This window comes from Oncorhynchus nerka, linkage group LG1 (genome assembly GCF_034236695.1).
Source record: "Oncorhynchus nerka isolate Pitt River linkage group LG1, Oner_Uvic_2.0, whole genome shotgun sequence".
NCBI lineage: Eukaryota > Metazoa > Chordata > Actinopteri > Salmoniformes > Salmonidae > Oncorhynchus > Oncorhynchus nerka.
In genome coordinates this window covers 59,128,268-59,147,777 of record NC_088396.1, presented here as the reverse complement: position 1 = coordinate 59,147,777, position 19,510 = coordinate 59,128,268, and the positions used below count along the sequence as shown (strand labels likewise).

At 39.1% G+C, this 19,510-nt stretch overlaps 22 non-coding genes across 22 annotated transcripts; all 22 read right to left on the bottom strand.

The window, feature by feature from the left end:
- Positions 1-11,691: 11,691 nt before the first annotated feature.
- On the bottom strand, positions 11,692-11,810 carry LOC135572245 (5S ribosomal RNA). Its single transcript, XR_010464160.1, has one exon. It is a non-coding gene; the product is annotated as a 5S ribosomal RNA (ribosomal RNA).
- Positions 11,811-12,056: 246 nt separating this feature from the next.
- Positions 12,057-12,175, bottom strand: LOC135572244 (5S ribosomal RNA). The gene has a single exon (XR_010464159.1). It is a non-coding gene; the product is annotated as a 5S ribosomal RNA (ribosomal RNA).
- Positions 12,176-12,417: 242 nt separating this feature from the next.
- LOC135572243 (5S ribosomal RNA) lies at positions 12,418-12,536 on the bottom strand. The gene has a single exon (XR_010464158.1). It is a non-coding gene; the product is annotated as a 5S ribosomal RNA (ribosomal RNA).
- A 230-nt stretch (positions 12,537-12,766) lies between these two features.
- Positions 12,767-12,885, bottom strand: LOC135572241 (5S ribosomal RNA). Its single transcript, XR_010464157.1, has one exon. It is a non-coding gene; the product is annotated as a 5S ribosomal RNA (ribosomal RNA).
- A 242-nt stretch (positions 12,886-13,127) lies between these two features.
- LOC135572239 (5S ribosomal RNA) lies at positions 13,128-13,246 on the bottom strand. Its single transcript, XR_010464155.1, has one exon. It is a non-coding gene; the product is annotated as a 5S ribosomal RNA (ribosomal RNA).
- A 231-nt stretch (positions 13,247-13,477) lies between these two features.
- Positions 13,478-13,596, bottom strand: LOC135572238 (5S ribosomal RNA). The gene has a single exon (XR_010464154.1). It is a non-coding gene; the product is annotated as a 5S ribosomal RNA (ribosomal RNA).
- Positions 13,597-13,837: 241 nt separating this feature from the next.
- Positions 13,838-13,956, bottom strand: LOC135572236 (5S ribosomal RNA). Its single transcript, XR_010464151.1, has one exon. It is a non-coding gene; the product is annotated as a 5S ribosomal RNA (ribosomal RNA).
- A 241-nt stretch (positions 13,957-14,197) lies between these two features.
- Positions 14,198-14,316, bottom strand: LOC135572234 (5S ribosomal RNA). Its single transcript, XR_010464150.1, has one exon. It is a non-coding gene; the product is annotated as a 5S ribosomal RNA (ribosomal RNA).
- Positions 14,317-14,558: 242 nt separating this feature from the next.
- On the bottom strand, positions 14,559-14,677 carry LOC135572233 (5S ribosomal RNA). Its single transcript, XR_010464148.1, has one exon. It is a non-coding gene; the product is annotated as a 5S ribosomal RNA (ribosomal RNA).
- A 241-nt stretch (positions 14,678-14,918) lies between these two features.
- On the bottom strand, positions 14,919-15,037 carry LOC135572232 (5S ribosomal RNA). Its single transcript, XR_010464147.1, has one exon. It is a non-coding gene; the product is annotated as a 5S ribosomal RNA (ribosomal RNA).
- Positions 15,038-15,268: 231 nt separating this feature from the next.
- Positions 15,269-15,387, bottom strand: LOC135572231 (5S ribosomal RNA). The gene has a single exon (XR_010464145.1). It is a non-coding gene; the product is annotated as a 5S ribosomal RNA (ribosomal RNA).
- A 241-nt stretch (positions 15,388-15,628) lies between these two features.
- Positions 15,629-15,747, bottom strand: LOC135572318 (5S ribosomal RNA). The gene has a single exon (XR_010464209.1). It is a non-coding gene; the product is annotated as a 5S ribosomal RNA (ribosomal RNA).
- Positions 15,748-15,971: 224 nt separating this feature from the next.
- On the bottom strand, positions 15,972-16,090 carry LOC135572229 (5S ribosomal RNA). Its single transcript, XR_010464144.1, has one exon. It is a non-coding gene; the product is annotated as a 5S ribosomal RNA (ribosomal RNA).
- Positions 16,091-16,321: 231 nt separating this feature from the next.
- On the bottom strand, positions 16,322-16,440 carry LOC135572228 (5S ribosomal RNA). Its single transcript, XR_010464143.1, has one exon. It is a non-coding gene; the product is annotated as a 5S ribosomal RNA (ribosomal RNA).
- A 241-nt stretch (positions 16,441-16,681) lies between these two features.
- On the bottom strand, positions 16,682-16,800 carry LOC135572227 (5S ribosomal RNA). The gene has a single exon (XR_010464142.1). It is a non-coding gene; the product is annotated as a 5S ribosomal RNA (ribosomal RNA).
- Positions 16,801-17,040: 240 nt separating this feature from the next.
- LOC135572225 (5S ribosomal RNA) lies at positions 17,041-17,159 on the bottom strand. Its single transcript, XR_010464140.1, has one exon. It is a non-coding gene; the product is annotated as a 5S ribosomal RNA (ribosomal RNA).
- Positions 17,160-17,401: 242 nt separating this feature from the next.
- Positions 17,402-17,520, bottom strand: LOC135572222 (5S ribosomal RNA). The gene has a single exon (XR_010464139.1). It is a non-coding gene; the product is annotated as a 5S ribosomal RNA (ribosomal RNA).
- Positions 17,521-17,762: 242 nt separating this feature from the next.
- Positions 17,763-17,881, bottom strand: LOC135572221 (5S ribosomal RNA). The gene has a single exon (XR_010464138.1). It is a non-coding gene; the product is annotated as a 5S ribosomal RNA (ribosomal RNA).
- Positions 17,882-18,123: 242 nt separating this feature from the next.
- On the bottom strand, positions 18,124-18,242 carry LOC135572220 (5S ribosomal RNA). The gene has a single exon (XR_010464136.1). It is a non-coding gene; the product is annotated as a 5S ribosomal RNA (ribosomal RNA).
- Positions 18,243-18,483: 241 nt separating this feature from the next.
- On the bottom strand, positions 18,484-18,602 carry LOC135572218 (5S ribosomal RNA). The gene has a single exon (XR_010464134.1). It is a non-coding gene; the product is annotated as a 5S ribosomal RNA (ribosomal RNA).
- Positions 18,603-18,843: 241 nt separating this feature from the next.
- LOC135572376 (5S ribosomal RNA) lies at positions 18,844-18,962 on the bottom strand. The gene has a single exon (XR_010464251.1). It is a non-coding gene; the product is annotated as a 5S ribosomal RNA (ribosomal RNA).
- Positions 18,963-19,204: 242 nt separating this feature from the next.
- LOC135572368 (5S ribosomal RNA) lies at positions 19,205-19,323 on the bottom strand. Its single transcript, XR_010464250.1, has one exon. It is a non-coding gene; the product is annotated as a 5S ribosomal RNA (ribosomal RNA).
- Positions 19,324-19,510: the final 187 nt, after the last annotated feature.

Genomic DNA, 19,510 nt, shown 5'->3' with positions numbered 1-19,510 from the left:
GGATGACCCATGTAGGTTTGTTCTCCCTGTCGTGAAGGGTGGCATGGTGCCCACCTGGTGCAGGATAGGAATAGCTGAGAGGACCAGATGGGTTATAATAATGCTTTGTTCTGCTTTACTCTGTTTTCCATGACCAAAGTTTTATTCCACACTTTGCAACACATATTAAATCCATGTTATTGTCAGATAGAATACTGAGGGTCCCCAAGGAGAGGGCTTGTTAGTGTAGGAAGGATTTTTAATATGGTTAGCATTTATTAGACCTTGATTGATTATTATAAGTTTTTAAATAGTATTATATTTAACAGGAATATAGGACATCTGTGATAATTTAGGATTATTGTTAGGATTAAGATAGATTGATTAAGGAAATGTAAGGACTTTAGAGAAAAGCCATATCTATAGACATGATAGTTCCATGCGAGAGGGGAGTCTAACAATTAGTGGCGTGAGATAACGATTATTAGAGTTCTTTACTGACACAACCGGAAAATAAGATTTTAACTAGGGCCTTACAAACCCTGGGCTTATAGTTGTAAGGGATTGGGGAAAGAATTATTATCAAAAGTAACACAGAAAAGAGTGTACAAGTGTATGTTGAAGTCAGTGTGTGTGAGGCCTGCGGCTGAGAGGATGTGGAGAAAAATGTTTTTTGATTTGGATGTTTCTTTGTTGTGGGAGAATTTGGTTTTGTTTGGGAATAAACGAAATTGTGAGAACATGGATTTTATGTTACGGCATAATCGTATATACACAAATATTGTTTTACATCAGATAAACCATGATGTTCGGCGTGAATGTGATGTGTGTATGATGAAGCCAGAGTATTTGTTACATTTATTTGTCGAATGTCCATGTCTGACAGATTTTTTCAATGAAGTAAAACTTTTGTTGTGGAGGCACTGGAGAAGAGAGTTTATAGAAAGTTTTGCATGGGACAGGTTAATATTGTTTGGAGTGGTGGGGAAATGTTCAGGTGTGAATGTGTACCTGTTGAATATTGTATTGAGTTTTGGGAGGTATGCAATTTACTGTAGAAGGAATATGGAACATTTTGAAGGAAAAAAGTGGAATGTCTGGGTAATCTTTAAAGTAAGTTTAAGTAAGCATGTGGAATTAATATATAATGCAAAACTAGAGAAATTTGAAAGTATGTTTGTAAAGGTGAGTACTTTAGTGTCTATGGAGGAGGGAGGAGGGGATTTAGGGTTAACTTCTGAAATTGTGTAAGTCTAATGTCTATATTAGATTATGTATTTTTATTAGTGAATATGATGGTGTAATTATGTTTTATTTTTATTTTATTTTATTTTTGGGGGGTTTTGTTTTGGAAAAATTTTCTGATGTTGATGGAATGAAATGAATAGAAGGATTGTTAGTGTTTATGTGATTTGGTTGTAAATTACTATGACATTTTTATAATAAAAAGAAAAAGAAAAAAAAAGGCCTTCCCACAAGGCTGAAATATGTGCCCTCGCTTTGAAATAAGTAAGCAAGGTTAGTTTGTATTTCATCCAACAATCTGTGCTACAAATTATGGCTGCAGTATATGCAATTTCTTCCACTTTTTGAGTGACACAAAGATGCTTATCTACATGGTGAAAATGCAACAGCTGTTAATCACACTCACTTTGACTTTATATAGTGCACCAAGATATAGTTACGACCACACCGGCCTGAGTACACGTTTCCGGTGTGGAAAAGTGAGACCGGTGCGGTTGATTGAGCTGTGAGTGAGTGTTTGCGCAAGAGTTTTTCTTGAGCGTTTTTTTGTGGTTATATTTCAACAGTTTTCGAAGTATAATTGTGGTTTTTGTAGTTGAATAAGTTAAGTTTGGTTCGTTCTTCCCCCTTGCAGTTTTGCTGCTTGGGGGAGAGTTTCGTTGCATATTTTTGGTTTATTATGATGGACAACATGGCAAAGAACAAGGACCTGAAGATGGGTTAAAATATGGCAAAGAACGAACGGTGGTAGTAGAATTGATTGGAGAAGACAGAATAACGACGATGGAATTACTGAAATCAATTAAGGAAGTGTGCGGAGAGGTTGTGGGGTGCAGAATAAAAGGAGCCAGGAAATATGAAGTCACGATGCGGGATGGAAACGGAAAAGAGAGGTTAATGGATGGTTTCATGATGAAGGACACAAAGATAATGGCGAGAGACGTAATGACAAACGAACTAATAGTCTCGTTTATGAACTTGCCGGTTTATATTACAGACGGTGTTATAATGGGAAAGCTGCGCAGCTGGGGTGTAGCCGCCGTCACGGATATCCGAAGGAGAGTTTGGCCGGGGACAGAGATCGTGGATGGAACTAGATGCTGTAAGGTGAAGTTCACGGACACCGTGCAGTCTTTGCCGTACTCCACAAAGTTCGAGACACAGGAGGGGGGTGAATACTTCAGGGTGATTGTAAATGGTTTAAGGACAATGGACAAATTTCAAAATATAGTTCAAATGAAGAACGTGGATATCTTGTGTTTACAAGAGACGCATTGGGACAATGATTGTGTATTGGAAGTTTAAAAAATATGGAGGGATTTTATTTTTGTGAATAATGGTAGGGGGAACTCTAGTGGCGTTGCTATTTTATTGAGGAAGGATGTGGTGGACAAAGTGGTACATATATGTGATGATAACAATGGGAGGATTTTAGTTTTAGATTTTGAGTATATGGATAGGATTTTTAGAATTATAAATGTTTATGCTCCAAATAACGAAATAGAGCGCAAGGTTTTATTTATTGAAGTGGGGCGATGGTGTGTGGGAAATTGCATTGTGGTGGGGGATTTTAATGTGAAAATGGACAGATTAGATATGACAAGGGAGCTATTTTTAGAAATGATGCATCTAGGGGGTTTTAAAAAGGTGATGTTGGAGAAAAACTTATTGACATATGGAGAGATGAAAATCCCGATAAACGGGAATTTTCTAGAAGGCAGGTGGTTTTAGGGGAATTAAAACAAACTAGAATAGATCTGGTTTTAGTTAAAGAAGGTGTAAGAGATTTTATGAAAGATATTAAGTATGTTTTTATAACTTTTAGCGACCATGCATATTTAATTTTCTCGTGGGTAGAGGTGGTACGTGGTGTATGAATGATAGTTATTTGATAGTTATTTGGGGGATGAGGATTATTGTAAACAACTTAAATCTTTGATAACATGTGAAATGGAGGATAAGCAGAAAGATAATGATAAGTGTTTATGGTGGGACAAGGTTAAGGGAAAAATAAAAGGTTTTAGTATAAGATATGCAAGGAAAAAGAGGGGTAGGATGAAAAGAGAAGAACATGAGTTGAGAGCTAAATTGGATGAAGAAATGGGGAAGTGTGACAGTGAACCTAATTATAATATAGAAAAGTTTTTAGAGTTGAAGGCTAAATTGAGTAAATATGACATAGATAAGTGTAAGGGGGCTATTATAAGAAGCAAAGCAAAGTATTTTTTGGAGGGGGAGAAATGCACTTCTTTTTTTCTAGGATTAGAGAAGAGTACTCAAAGGAGAACATATCTTAGACAGATTGAAAATGTAAAGGGTGAAGTAGTAGATGATTATGTAGAGATTTTAGAGACGGTGCAGAATTTTTATAGGGACTTATTTAAGAAAGGGGAGGTGGATAAGGGGTGTGTACAGGAGATTTTAGATAGTGTGGAGGTGAAAATTAATGTAGAGGATAAATTGATGTGTGATGGGACGATTACAGTAAATGAAGTTATAGATGTGATTAAGGATTTACAGGTGAATAAGAGCCCTGGTGTAGATGGGATCATTGCAGAATTTTATCAAATGTATGGAAGTCTTTTAGCACCTATTTTATTGGAGGTTTACCACTATATGGAGGAGAATGACTGTGTTTCAGAATCGATGGTGACAGGGATGATAACTATTTTATATAAAAATAAAGGGAGTAAGGTCAAATTGGAAAATTATAGGCCTATTAGTTTATTGAATGTGGATTACAAGATTTTAGCCAAAATGTTAGCGAATAGGATGAAAAGAGTTTTACATGATATTATTGCACCAACACAGAATTATAGTGTTCCTGGGAGGGACATAGCTGTTAATACAATTAGAGACGTGATACACAAAATGAATGGGGATAAGATGGGGGAATTGTGTTAAGCATGGATTCAAATAAGGCTTTTGATAGGGTAGAACATGATTTTCTGTTTACGGTTTTGGACAGATTTGGCTTTGGTAATAAAATAATAGGGTGGATTAGATTATTATATAGAAATGCAAAAAGTAGGGTGAAATGCAATGGGATTTTAACTGACGCTTTTACTATTGAGAGATCGGTAAGACAGGGATGTCCTTTATCAGCTTTATTGTATGTTTTATCAGTTGAACCTTTAGCGGCTTTTCTTAACTAGTTGCTCCTACCCTCTACTTTTTGAACATTTTGTTAAAAATCGCGCAACATTTCAGCGCCCTGCTACTCATGCCAGGAATATAGTACGTTCATATGGTTAGAATGTGTGTATAGGAAACCCTCGGACGTTTTTAAAACTGGTTAAATCACGACTGTGGCTATTACATAACGTGCGTTACATCGGAAAGCGCAGGAAAACCTGATCACAGAAAATGGAAATAAATATCCTTGCGCCACTACCGCAATTGTTAACAGTGAGCCGAATTAGATAAGACCGAACATTCAACTCCCACAGCATCCCCATGTTGTTGAGTATCTTGTGAATTTAATCGTCTTTGATTCTTGGTTGAACCGAAAGAGGGGCACCGCTTACCTCCGGTCTCCGCCCAGATCATTCCGGAAGAGCTCTCTCCTGAAATTTTTTCCAAGACGACAGCTAATGATATCTACATCGCCACGGATGATTTTTATCGCTTATTAACGTTTACTAATACCTAAAGTAGCATTACAAACGTATTTCGAAGTGTTTGGTGAAAGTTTATCGTCTACTTTTTGAATTTTAAAAAATGACGTTACGTTGTGAAATCGCTGTTTTTTTCGTTTATCACACAGTCTACATATAACGATATCTTGGCTTTATATGGCCCGATTTAATCGAAATAAAGACCCAATAGTGTTTATGGGACATCTAGGAGTGCCAACAAAGAAGATGGTGAAAGGTAATGACTGTTTTCTATTTTATTGTGCGGTTTGTGCAACGCCGAAATGCTAATTATTTTGTTTACGTCCCCTGCTGTGCTTTTCTGTTGTAGTGTATTGGTGCATGCTATCAGATAATAGCTTCTCATGCTGTCGCCGAAAAGCATTTTAAAAATCTGACTTGTTGCCTGGATTCACAACGAGTGTAGCTTTAATTTGATACCCTGCATGTGTATTTTAATGAACTTTTGAGTTTTAACTAATACTATTAGCATTTAGCGTAGCACATTTGCATTTCCAGACCTCTAGTTGGGACGCAAGCGTCCCAGGTAGAGGTAAGAGGTTAATTGCTCTTAGTAGTTCCATTGTCGTCACTTTGTCATCTCCTTCCAACTTAATTGCCACCGTGTATTCTTTTCCATATTTCATTCCCTTCGTTATCTTCATTTTTCTTCCGTTGCGCCGTTGTCTTTGTCCATTCCGTTTGTCTTTTCCATGTTGTCCGTCCTAGTAAAAAGATAAATCCAAAAAACCTCTCCCCCAAGCAGAAAAACTGCAAGGGGGAAGACTAACCAAACTTTAAACTATTCAACTAAAGAAAATAATAAATTATATTGCAAAAACCAATTAATTTAACAAAAATAGCACAGATTGTTGGATGAAATACAAACTAACCTTGCTTACTTATTTCAAAGCGAGGGCACATATTTCAGCCTTGTGGGAAAAAACGGACAAAGAGTTGACAAGGCAGTGACAAAAGCTTACAGCACCTGGTATTCCCAGGCGGTCTCCCATCCAAGTACTAACCAAGCCCGACCCTGCTTAGCTTCCGAGATCAGACGAGATCAGGCGTACTTTTTTAAAATCTTTCATTATGAAAAAAACACATAATATTTCCAACGTTCAATCAATTTATAAGAAAGGATGAACAATTCATCCTTTTACAAAATCAAAAAAGAAAAGAAAAGAAAACCTATTAAAAACCCAATCATCCACCAAAACCAATTAATAATTAAAACCAAGTTTTCCATTCGACTCAATTTCAATAAAAGTGCTCCCCCACACAAACAATTTTTCAAAATTACATCCACCATGTTTATATATTACTTCTATATCTTTCTCTAAAATACTTCTAAATAAAACCTCCACACTCACAATTTTCCCTTCATAATGTCCCAAATTCCTTCTTAGTCTTACAGCGTATCTGGCATGACTAAGAACAAAATTCATCAAATTAAAATTAAAAACTTTGCTTTTCCCAGTTAAACCAAAAAGAAACAACCTCCTCCACTCAACCCCAGCAACAATCTCTTCTCCCCAATGTTGTACTAAAATCCCCTTTAAAAACTTATGAAACTCTTCTAATCTACTACATTCAACAAAAAAGTGCCTAAAATTTTCCACCCCCGTACCACAAATATCACATTCCCTTTTAACATCTCTATTTATTTGATGTAAAACCACGTTCGTAAAAATCCTATTATGTTTCAATTTAAAATCATTGTCTTCACATTCTATAGAATTATATTTTACATTTACATTCTTCCATATTGATTTCACATCTATATTTGCAAACACCCTAGACCACACTTTTTCCGAAGCAGGAGTTTTTATCTCTCTTAAAATACATTTTTCATAAACCTTTTTAACTTTCAAACCTGACAAATCATACTTCTTCCCATTACTTTCATAATATAAAACCGGTAAACCCTTAGCTCTTGTAGCCACCTCTTTATTTATTAACACACCCCACTCCCCAGGAAGACATCCTAATATTCTCTTATACATGTTCTCCACAGTAGTTCTACTTATTTCATCATTTTCTTCATCCACATTATCAAATATTGCCTGACATGGAAGGAACCCCGGAATGACCTCATATAAAATGTCCCCAATCTGTCTCATCCCAGCCCTCATAAAATATTTACAAAACAACATCTTATTATTATACTGTATCTTGGGATTTAAAAAAATTGGCTGATTTAAAATATTGTCTAAAATGGTACACTCATAATAAATATTTGGTAAAAACTCCCCCCAAGCCTCAAACACTTCTCTATAAAACAAAGGTATATTACCTAACATTTCCTTTTTCATACACATCAATAAACCATTGTCCCCCATCCTCCCAACCTCCTGCAAATACTCCTTAAAAATCTTTTCCATCCATAATCTAATTCACCATATAAATATTTACGTACCATTTTGACTCTAATTGCTTTTTTCCTCACATTTAAATCCACCAACTTCAAACCCCCCTCCTCATAACCTGCAATCAAAGTTTTAAAAGAAATTTTCGCACCTTTCCCATCCCATAAAAAATCAACTATAATCTTATTTATTTCCGATAAAACCCATTCTGGTACGTCTAAAACATTCATGACATGAATAAAAATTGACATCAGCAAGGAATTTACAACAATGACTTTCCCTTTTAATTTCAAAGACCTCCCCCTCCACATATTTACCACCTTTCTAACTTTATTTATTACACCACTCCATGTCAGATCCCTAGCTTCCTGTTCCTTCACCCCTAAAAACACACCTAACACCTTAAAATAATCATTTACCATTTTAAAAGGAAAAGTCCCCTCATTAATCTTCCCAACATACATTATTACTGACTTCTCCATATTCACTTTGCTCCTGAGGCTTGCTCATATACTTTAAAACACTCCATCACCCTTTTAACACTTCCCTCATCTCTAACTGTTATTGTGGTATCGTCTGCATATTGATGAATTAAACTAAAACCTCCTTGCGGAGTCTCTACACAATTTATAAAATTATCTTTTTTAAGGTATGCCGCTAAGGGTTCTACCGATAAAACATACAATAATGCTGATAAAGGGCACCCCTGTCTCACCGATCTCTCAAGAATAAAATAATCTGTTAAAACCCCATTACATTTTACCCTACTTTTTGCCTTTCTATATAATAATTTTATCCATCCTATTATTCTGTTTCCAAACCCATATTTTTCCAGTACCCTAAACATAAAATCATGTTCCACCCTGTCAAAAGCTTTATTAAAATCTATACTTAAAACAATTCCCCCTCTCTTATCGCTATTCATTTTATTTATCACATCTCTAAGTGTAATAATAGTATCAGCTATGTCTCTTCCAGGCACACTATAATTTTGTGTAGGTGCTATAATATCATTTAAAACCATCTTCATCCTATTTGCCAATATCTTAGCTAAAATCTTATAATCTGAGTTTAATAAACTAATTGGCCTATAATTCTCCAATTTTAATTTGCTCCCCTTATTTTTATATAAAATCGATATCAGCCCTGTCACCATGGAGTCCGAAACAGTATTATTATCTTCCATATATTGATACACTTCCATTAAAATCGGTGCTAAAAAACTTTCATACATTTTATAAAACTCTGCAATTAGTCCATCTTCTCCAGGACTTTTATTTATTTGTAAACCCTTAATTGCATCTTTCACTTCATCCACTGTTATCTTCCTATCACATCTTTGCTTATCCTCAACACCAATTTGCACATCCACACTACCTAAAATCTTCTTTACACACCCCTCATCCACCTCCCCTTTCTTAAATAAATCCTTATAAAAATTCTGTACGGTTTCTAATATCTCAACATAATCATTTACCACTTCACCCTTTACATTTTCTATCTCACTAATATATGATTTCGTCTGTTTAGTTTTCTCTAAACCAAGAAAAAAAGACGTACATTTTTCCCCTTCCAACACATACTTTGCCCTACTTCTAATAGATGCCCCCTTGCACTTATCTATTTCACATTTGCTCAATTGTGCCTTTAAATCTAAAAACCTTTCAATATTATAAATAGGATCAATATCACATTTCCTCATTTCTTCATTCAATTTTTCTCTTAAAAAATGTTCTTCTCTTGTCATCCTACTCCTCTTCTTCCTTGCATATCTAATACTAAAACCTTTAATTTTTTTCTTTACATTTTCCCACCACTGGCACTTATCATTCCCTTTTTGCTTATCCTCCATTTCATGTTCTATCAAAGATTTAAGCTGTATTCCATATTCTTCATCACCTAGATACCCTGCATTCATGCACCATATTCCCCCCCTTTCCTTTCCTTATCTAACCCCACCGAAAATGTTAACCCAGCATGATCACTAAAAGTTGTAAAAATATAATTAATATCCTTCATAAAATTCCTTAACCCTTCATTTACTAAAACCAGATCTATCCGTGTCTGTTTCAACTCCCCTAAAACCACCTGCCTTCTAGAAAACCCTCTCTTGTTCGGGTTCTCGTCTCTCCATATATCAATGAGACTGTTTTCACACATAATCTTCCTTAAAACCCCCTCGATACGTAATTTCTAAAAATAGCTCCCCTTGACATATCTAATCTATTCATTTTAACATTAAAATCCCCAACTAAAATACAGTTACCCTTGCACCATTTCCCTAATTCTAAAAATAAATTCCTTCGCTCTAATTATTCGGCGCATAAATATTTATAATCCTAAAAACCCTATTCATATATTCAAAATCCAAAATTAAAATCCTCCCATTATTATCATTATATATCTTCACATTTTCTACTACATCCTTCCTTAATAAAATTGCAACCCCACTTGAATTCCCTCTGCCATTGTTTACGTAAATAAAATCCCTCCATATTTTTTTTACTTCTAAAACACAAACATTATCCCAGTGTGTTTCTTGAATACATAAAATATCTGAATTCTTCATTTGGACTATTCTATTAAATTTTCCCATTGTTCTCAAACCATTTGCATTTATTGACATTATATTGACCATTCTAATAAATAATAAAATAATAAAATATAATTTCATTATCCTCTACCTGTTATCCAGTTTCTTTCTTCTTCCACCCTTTCTCTCCCCCTCTTCCCACCGCTTTCCTCTTCCTGTATCCTTCCCTCGTTCTTTTCATCTTTTCCCCATCATCCGTGTCCGATATCTCCTCCAAGTCCATGTTATCCAGCCAACTCCCACTCTTGGCATCCACCTCCGTTGTGCTCCCCGTATTCATCTCCACTTCTGGTATAGTCGTTGTGCTCCCCGTGCTCATCGCCGTCTCTGGTATTGTCATCAACTCCATAACCCCCTCCATTTCTTCACCCCCCGAGCTACTTGTTAGTGCTGTGCTTTCACCCAAAACCTGTGAGTCCCCCGTACTTCCCCCCAGTCCACTCCCCCCCTCCTCCTGAAAACTCCCTCTTCTTATTTCTGAGTCCATACTCCCAATTTCATTTATCTTCTGGTCCTTCTTCCTTCTTCCTTCCTCCGTCTCTCCACCTTCCACCACATCCTCTCCTCCATCTTCTTCTCCTTCTTGCGACAATACCACTGCTTCCTCGAATATTGTTTGACTCCCCTCTTCAGCCCCAACCTCTCCACAGTTGCACTCCGCCAATCTCTTTCTGCATCCACCACAAAAATTCCTTTCCTTCTCTCCATCACATTCTCTCGCATAGTGTCCTTGATTGCCACACTTAAAACACTGAAATTCCGGGCAGTCTTTAACTATGTGCCCGGGTTGGATACACATACGACACACTCTGACCTGTTTGTCATGAATGACCCTGAAATATTCTGCTCCCTCCAACGTCTCAATTCTTGTAGAATAAGGTAATGATGTCACTTTTTCTGTGAACTTGACCTTGCAGAAACGTGTCCCGTCAACCACCTCCGTTCCTGGCCAAACTCTCCTCCTTATCTCCGAGACGGCCGCCACTCCCCAGCTACTCAGCTTGCTCAGTATCACACCATCTTCTACGTATACTGGGAGATTCATAAAAGACACCACCAATTCCTTCACATTAATGTCTCTCGCCAGAATCCTTGTGTCCTTTATTCGCAATCCATCCATTAACCGTTCTTTTCCTCTTTCATTTCTCATCGTAATTTCGTACTTCTTTTTCTCCTTTCATTCGGCATCCCACCACCTCTCCACACTCCTCCTTAATTGCTCTTAGTAGTTCCATTGTCGTCACTTTGTCTTCTCCTTCCAACTTAATTGCCACCGTGTATTCTTTTCCATATTTCATTCCTTCGTTATCTTCATTTTTCTTCTGTTGCGCCTTTTCGTTGTCTTTGTCCATTCCGTTTGTCTTTTCCTTGTTGTCCGTCATGGTAAAAAAATAAATCCAAAAAACCTCTCCCAACAAGCAGAAAAAACTGCAAGGGGGAAGAATAACCAAACTTTAAACTATTCAACTAAAGAAAATAATAAATTATATTGCAAAAACCAATTAATTAACAAAAATAGCTCTCGAGCAAACACTCTCCAGCAAACACTCACTCACAGCTCAGACACTCGCACCTGTCGTCACTTCTCCAATCAGGAAATGCGTACTCAGGACAGTGTGGCCGTAAGCGAGAAACCATCTCTTGGTGCACTATATAAAGTCAAAGTGAGTCTGATTAACAGCTGTTGCATTTTCACCATTTAGATAAGAATCTTTGTGTCACTCAAAATGTGGAAAAAATTGCATATACTGTAGCCATAATTTGTAGCACAGATTGTTGGATGAAATACAAACTAACCTTGCTTACTTATTTCAAAGCGAGGGCACATATTTCAGCCTTGTGGGAAAAAACGGACAAAGAGTTGACAAAATGCTTACAGCACCTGGTATTCCCAGGCGGTCTCCCATCCAAGTACTAACCAGGCCCGACCCTGCTTAGCTTCCGAGATCAGACGAGATCAGGCGTACTCAGGCCAGTGTGGCCGTAAGCGAGAAACCATCTCTTGGTGCACTATATAAAGTCAAAGTGAGTCTGATTAACAGCTGTTGCATTTTCACCATTTAGATAAGAATCTTTGTGTCACTCAAAATGTGGAAAAAATTGCATATACTGTAGCCATAATTTGTAGCACAGATTGTTGGATGAAATACAAACTAACCTTGCTTACTTATTTCAAAGCGAGGGCACATATTTCAGCCTTGTGGGAAAAAAAAAACGGACAAAGAGTTGACAAAATGCTTACAGCACCTGGTATTCCCAGGCGGTCTCCCATCCAAGTACTAACCAGGCCCGACCCTGCTTAGCTTCCGAGATCAGACGAGATCAGGCGTACTCAGGCCAGTGTGGCCGTAAGCGAGAAACTATCTCTTGGTGCACTATATAAAGTCAAAGTGAGTCTGATTAACAGCTGTTGCATTTTCACCATTTAGATAAGAATCTTTGTGTCACTCAAAATGTGGAAAAAATTGCATATACTGTAGCCATAATTTGTAGCACAGATTGTTGGATGAAATACAAACTAACCTTGCTTACTTATTTCAAAGCGAGGGCACATATTTCAGCCTTGTGGGAAAAAACGGACAAAGAGTTGACAAAATGCTTACAGCACCTGGTATTCCCAGGCGGTCTCCCATCCAAGTACTAACCAGGCCCGACCCTGCTTAGCTTCCGAGATCAGACGAGATCAGGCGTACTCAGGCCAGTGTGGCCGTAAGCGAGAAAATCTCTTGGTGCACTATATAAAGTCAAAGTGAGTCTGATTAACAGCTGTTGCATTTTCACCATTTAGATAAGAATCTTTGTGTCACTCAAAAAAATTGCATATACTGTAGCCATAATTTGTAGCACAGATTGTTGGATGAAATACAAACTAACCTTGCTTACTTATTTCAAAGCGAGCACATATTTCAGCCTTGTGGGAAAAAACGGACAAAGAGTTGACAAAATGCTTACAGCACCTGGTATTCCCAGGCGGTCTCCCATCCAAGTACTAACCAGGCCCGACCCTGCTTAGCTTCCGAGATCAGACGAGATCAGGCGTACTCAGGCCAGTGTGGCCGTAAGCGAGAAACTATCTCTTGGTGCACTATATAAAGTCAAAGTGAGTCTGATTAACAGCTGTTGCATTTTCACCATTTAGATAAGAATCTTTGTGTCACTCAAAATGTGGAAAAAATTGCATATACTGTAGCCATAATTTGTAGCACAGATTGTTGGATGAAATACAAACTAACCTTGCTTACTTATTTCAAAGCGAGGGCACATATTTCAGCCTTGTGGGAAAAAACGGACAAAGAGTTGACAAAATGCTTACAGCACCTGGTATTCCCAGGCGGTCTCCCATCCAAGTACTAACCAGGCCCGACCCTGCTTAGCTTCCGAGATCAGACGAGATCAGGCGTACTCAGGCCAGTGTGGCCGTAAGCGAGAAACCATCTCTTGGTGCACTATATAAAGTCAAAGTGAGTCTGATTAACAGCTGTTGCATTTTCACCATTTAGATAAGAATCTTTGTGTCACTCAAAATTGCATATACTGTAGCCATAATTTGTAGCACAGATTGTTGGATGAAATACAAACTAACCTTGCTTACTTATTTCAAAGCGAGGGCACATATTTCAGCCTTGTGGGAAAAAACGGACAAAGAGTTGACAAAATGCTTACAGCACCTGGTATTCCCAGGCGGTCTCCCATCCAAGTACTAACCAGGCCCGACCCTGCTTAGCTTCCGAGATCAGACGAGATCAGGCGTACTCAGGCCAGTGTGGCCGTAAGCGAGAAACTATCTCTTGGTGCACTATATAAAGTCAAAGTGAGTCTGATTAACAGCTGTTGCATTTTCACCATTTAGATAAGAATCTTTGTGTCACTCAAAATGTGGAAAAAATGCATATACTGTAGCCATAATTTGTAGCACAGATTGTTGGATGAAATACAAACTAACCTTGCTTACTTATTTCAAAGCGAGGGCACATATTTCAGCCTTGTGGGAAAAAACGGACAAAGAGTTGACAAAATGCTTACAGCACCTGGTATTCCCAGGCGGTCTCCCATCCAAGTACTAACCAGGCCCGACCCTGCTTAGCTTCCGAGATCAGACGAGATCAGGCGTACTCAGGCCAGTGTGGCCGTAAGCGAGAAACATCTCTTGGTGCACTATATAAAGTCAAAGTGAGTCTGATTAACAGCTGTTGCATTTTCACCATTTAGATAAGAATCTTTGTGTCACTCAAAATGTGGAAAAAATTGCATATACTGTAGCCATAATTTGTAGCACAGATTGTTGGATGAAATACAAACTAACCTTGCTTACTTATTTCAAAGCGAGGGCACATATTTCAGCCTTGTGGGAAAAAACGGACAAAGAGTTGACAAAATGCTTACAGCACCTGGTATTCCCAGGCGGTCTCCCATCCAAGTACTAACCAGGCCCGACCCTGCTTAGCTTCCGAGATCAGACGAGATCAGGCGTACTCAGGCCAGTGTGGCCGTAAGCGAGAAACTATCTCTTGGTGCACTATATAAAGTCAAAGTGAGTCTGATTAACAGCTGTTGCATTTTCACCATTTAGATAAGAATCTTTGTGTCACTCAAAATGTGGAAAAAATTGCATATACTGTAGCCATAATTTGTAGCACAGATTGTTGGATGAAATACAAACTAACCTTGCTTACTTATTTCAAAGCGAGGGCACATATTTCAGCCTTGTGGGAAAAAACGGACAAAGAGTTGACAAAATGCTTACAGCACCTGGTATTCCCAGGCGGTCTCCCATCCAAGTACTAACCAGGCCCGACCCTGCTTAGCTTCCGAGATCAGACGAGATCAGGCGTACTCAGGCCAGTGTGGCCGTAAGCGAGAAACCATCTCTTGGTGCACTATATAAAGTCAAAGTGAGTCTGATTAACAGCTGTTGCATTTTCACCATTTAGATAAGAATCTTTGTGTCACTCAAAATGTGGAAAAATTGCATATACTGTAGCCATAATTTGTAGCACAGATTGTTGGATGAAATACAAACTAACCTTGCTTACTTATTTCAAAGCGAGGGCACATATTTCAGCCTTGTGGGAAAAAACGGACAAAGAGTTGACAAAATGCTTACAGCACCTGGTATTCCCAGGCGGTCTCCCATCCAAGTACTAACCAGGCCCGACCCTGCTTAGCTTCCGAGATCAGACGAGATCAGGCGTACTCAGGCCAGTGTGGCCGTAAGCGAGAAACCATCTCTTGGTGCACTATATAAAGTCAAAGTGAGTCTGATTAACAGCTGTTGCATTTTCACCATTTAGATAAGAATCTTTGTGTCACTCAAAATTGCATATACTGTAGCCATAATTTGTAGCACAGATTGTTGGATGAAATGCAAACTAACCTTGCTTACTTATTTCAAAGCGAGGGCACATATTTCAGCCTTGTGGGAAAAAACGGACAAAGAGTTGACAAAATGCTTACAGCACCTGGTATTCCCAGGCGGTCTCCCATCCAAGTACTAACCAGGCCCGACCCTGCTTAGCTTCCGAGATCAGACGAGATCAGGCGTACTCAGGCCAGTGTGGCCGTAAGCGAGAAACTATCTCTTGGTGCACTATATAAAGTCAAAGTGAGTCTGATTAACAGCTGTTGCATTTTCACCATTTAGATAAGAATCTTTGTGTCACTCAAAATGTGGAAAAATTGCATATACTGTAGCCATAATTTGTAGCACAGATTGTTGGATGAAATACAAACTAACCTTGCTTACTTATTTCAAAGCGAGGGCACATATTTCAGCCTTGTGGGAAAAAACGGACAAAGAGTTGACAAAATGCTTACAGCACCTGGTATTCCCAGGCGGTCTCCCATCCAAGTACTAACCAGGCCCGACCCTGCTTAGCTTCTGAGATCAGACGAGATCAGGCGTACTCAGGCCAGTGTGGCCGTAAGCGATCTCTTGGTGCACTATATAAAGTTAAAGTGAGTCTGATTAACAGCTGTTGCGTTTTCACCATTTAGATAAGAATCTTTGTGTCACTCAAAATTGCATATACTGTAGCCATAATTTGTAGCACAGATTGTTGGATGAAATACAAACTAACCTTGCTTACTTATTTCAAAGCGAGGGCACATATTTCAGCCTTGTGGGAAAAAACGGACAAAGAGTTGACAAAATGCTTACAGCACCTGGTATTCCCAGGCGGTCTCCCATCCAAGTACTAACCAGGCCCGACCCTGCTTAGCTTCCGAGATCAGACGAGATCAGGCGTACTCAGGCCAGTGTGGCCGTAAGCGAGAAACCATCTCTTGGTGCACTATATAAAGTCAAAGTGAGTCTGATTAACAGCTGTTGCATTTTCACCATTTAGATAAGAATCTTTGTGTCACTCAAAATTGCATATACTGTAGCCATAATTTGTAGCACAGATTGTTGGATGAAATACAAACTAACCTTGCTTACTTATTTCAAAGCGAGGGCACATATTTCAGCCTTGTGGGAAAAAACGGACAAAGAGTTGACAAAATGCTTACAGCACCTGGTATTCCCAGGCGGTCTCCCATCCAAGTACTAACCAGGCCCGACCCTGCTTAGCTTCCGAGATCAGACGAGATCAGGCGTACTCAGGCCAGTGTGGCCGTAAGCGAGAAACCATCTCTTGGTGCACTATATAAAGTCAAAGTGAGTCTGATTAACAGCTGTTGCATTTTCACCATTTAGATAAGAATCTTTGTGTCACTCAAAATGTGGAAAAAATGCATATACTGTAGCCATAATTTGTAGCACAGATTGTTGGATGAAATACAAACTAACCTTGCTTACTTATTTCAAAGCGAGGGCACATATTTCAGCCTTGTGGGAAAAAACGGACAAAGAGTTGACAAAATGCTTACAGCACCTGGTATTCCCAGGCGGTCTCCCATCCAAGTACTAACCAGGCCCGACCCTGCTTAGCTTCCGAGATCAGACGAGATCAGGCGTACTCAGGCCAGTGTGGCCGTAAGCGAGAAACCTCTCTTGGTGCACTATATAAAGTCAAAGTGAGTCTGATTAACAGCTGTTGCATTTTCACCATTTAGATAAGAATCTTTGTGTCACTCAAAATGTGGAAAAATTGCATATACTGTAGCCATAATTTGTAGCACAGATTGTTGGATGAAATACAAACTAACCTTGCTTACTTATTTCAAAGCGAGGGCACATATTTCAGCCTTGTGGGAAAAAACGGACAAAGAGTTGACAAAATGCTTACAGCACCTGGTATTCCCAGGCGGTCTCCCATCCAAGTACTAACCAGGCCCGACCCTGCTTAGCTTCCGAGATCAGACGAGATCAGGCGTACTCAGGCCAGTGTGGCCGTAAGCGAGAAACCATCTCTTGGTGCACTATATAAAGTCAAAGTGAGTCTGATTAACAGCTGTTGCATTTTCACCATTTAGATAAGAATCTTTGTGTCACTCAAAATGTGGAAAAAATTGCATATACTGTAGCCATAATTTGTAGCACAGATTGTTGGATGAAATACAAACTAACCTTGCTTACTTATTTCAAAGCGAGGGCACATATTTCAGCCTTGTGGGAAAAAACGGACAAAGAGTTGACAAAATGCTTACAGCACCTGGTATTCCCAGGCGGTCTCCCATCCAAGTACTAACCAGGCCCGACCCTGCTTAGCTTCCGAGATCAGACGAGATCAGGCGTACTCAGGCCAGTGTGGCCGTAAGCGAGAAACCATCTCTTGGTGCACTATATAAAGTCAAAGTGAGTCTGATTAACAGCTGTTGCATTTTCACCATTTAGATAAGAATCTTTGTGTCACTCAAAATGTGGAAAAAATTGCATATACTGTAGCCATAATTTGTAGCACAGATTGTTGGATGAAATACAAACTAACCTTGCTTACTTATTTCAAAGCGAGGGCACATATTTCAGCCTTGTGGGAAAAAACGGACAAAGAGTTGACAAAATGCTTACAGCACCTGGTATTCCCAGGCGGTCTCCCATCCAAGTACTAACCAGGCCCGACCCTGCTTAGCTTCCGAGATCAGACGAGATCAGGCGTACTCAGGCCAGTGTGGCCGTAAGCGAGAAACCATCTCTTGGTGCACTATATAAAGTCAAAGTGAGTCTGATTAACAGCTGTTGCATTTTCACCATTTAGATAAGAATCTTTGTGTCACTCAAAATGTGGAAAAAATTGCATATACTGTAGCCATAATTTGTAGCACAGATTGTTGGATGAAATACAAACTAACCTTGCTTACTTATTTCAAAGCGAGGGCACATATTTCAGCCTTGTGGGAAAAAACGGACAAAGAGTTGACAAAATGCTTACAGCACCTGGTATTCCCAGGCGGTCTCCCATCCAAGTACTAACCAGGCCCGACCCTGCTTAGCTTCCGAGATCAGACGAGATCAGGCGTACTCAGGCCAGTGTGGCCGTAAGCGAGAAACCATCTCTTGGTGCACTATATAAAGTCAAAGTGAGTCTGATTAACAGCTGTTGCATTTTCACCATTTAGATAAGAATCTTTGTGTCACTCAAAATGTGGAAAAATTGCATATACTGTAGCCATAATTTGTAGCACAGATTGTTGGATGAAATACAAACTAACCTTGCTTACTTATTTCAAAGCGAGGGCACATATTTCAGCCTTGTGGGAAAAAACGGACAAAGAGTTGACAAAATGCTTACAGCACCTGGTATTCCCAGGCGGTCTCCCATCCAAGTACTAACCAGGCCCGACCCTGCTTAGCTTCCGAGATCAGACGAGATCAGGCGTACTCAGGCCAGTGTGGCCGTAAGCGAGAAACCATCTCTTGGTGCACTATATAAAGTCAAAGTGAGTCTGATTAACAGCTGTTGCATTTTCACCATTTAGATAAGAATCTTTGTGTCACTCAAAATGTGGAAAAATTGCATATACTGTAGCCATAATTTGTAGCACAGATTGTTGGATGAAATACAAACTAACCTTGCTTACTTATTTCAAAGCGAGGGCACATATTTCAGCCTTGTGGGAAAAAACGGACAAAGAGTTGACAAAATGCTTACAGCACCTGGTATTCCCAGGCGGTCTCCCATCCAAGTACTAACCAGGCCCGACCCTGCTTAGCTTCCGAGATCAGACGAGATCAGGCGTACTCAGGCCAGTGTGGCCGTAAGCGAGAAACCATCTCTTGGTGCACTATATAAAGTCAAAGTGAGTCTGATTAACAGCTGTTGCATTTTCACCATTTAGATAAGAATCTTTGTGTCACTCAAAATGTGGAAAAAATTGCATATACTGTAGCCATAATTTGTAGCACAGATTGTTGGATGAAATACAAACTAACCTTGCTTACTTATTTCAAAGCGAGGGCACATATTTCAGCCTTGTGGGAAAAAACGGACAAAGAGTTGACAAAATGCTTACAGCACCTGGTATTCCCAGGCGGTCTCCCATCCAAGTACTAACCAGGCCCGACCCTGCTTAGCTTCCGAGATCAGACGAGATCAGGCGTACTCAGGCCAGTGTGGCCGTAAGCGAGAAACCATCTCTTGGTGCACTATATAAAGTCAAAGTGAGTCTGATTAACAGCTGTTGCATTTTCACCATTTAGATAAGAATCTTTGTGTCACTCAAAATGTGGAAAAATTGCATATACTGTAGCCATAATTTGTAGCACAGATTGTTGGATGAAATACAAACTAACCTTGCTTACTTATTTCAAA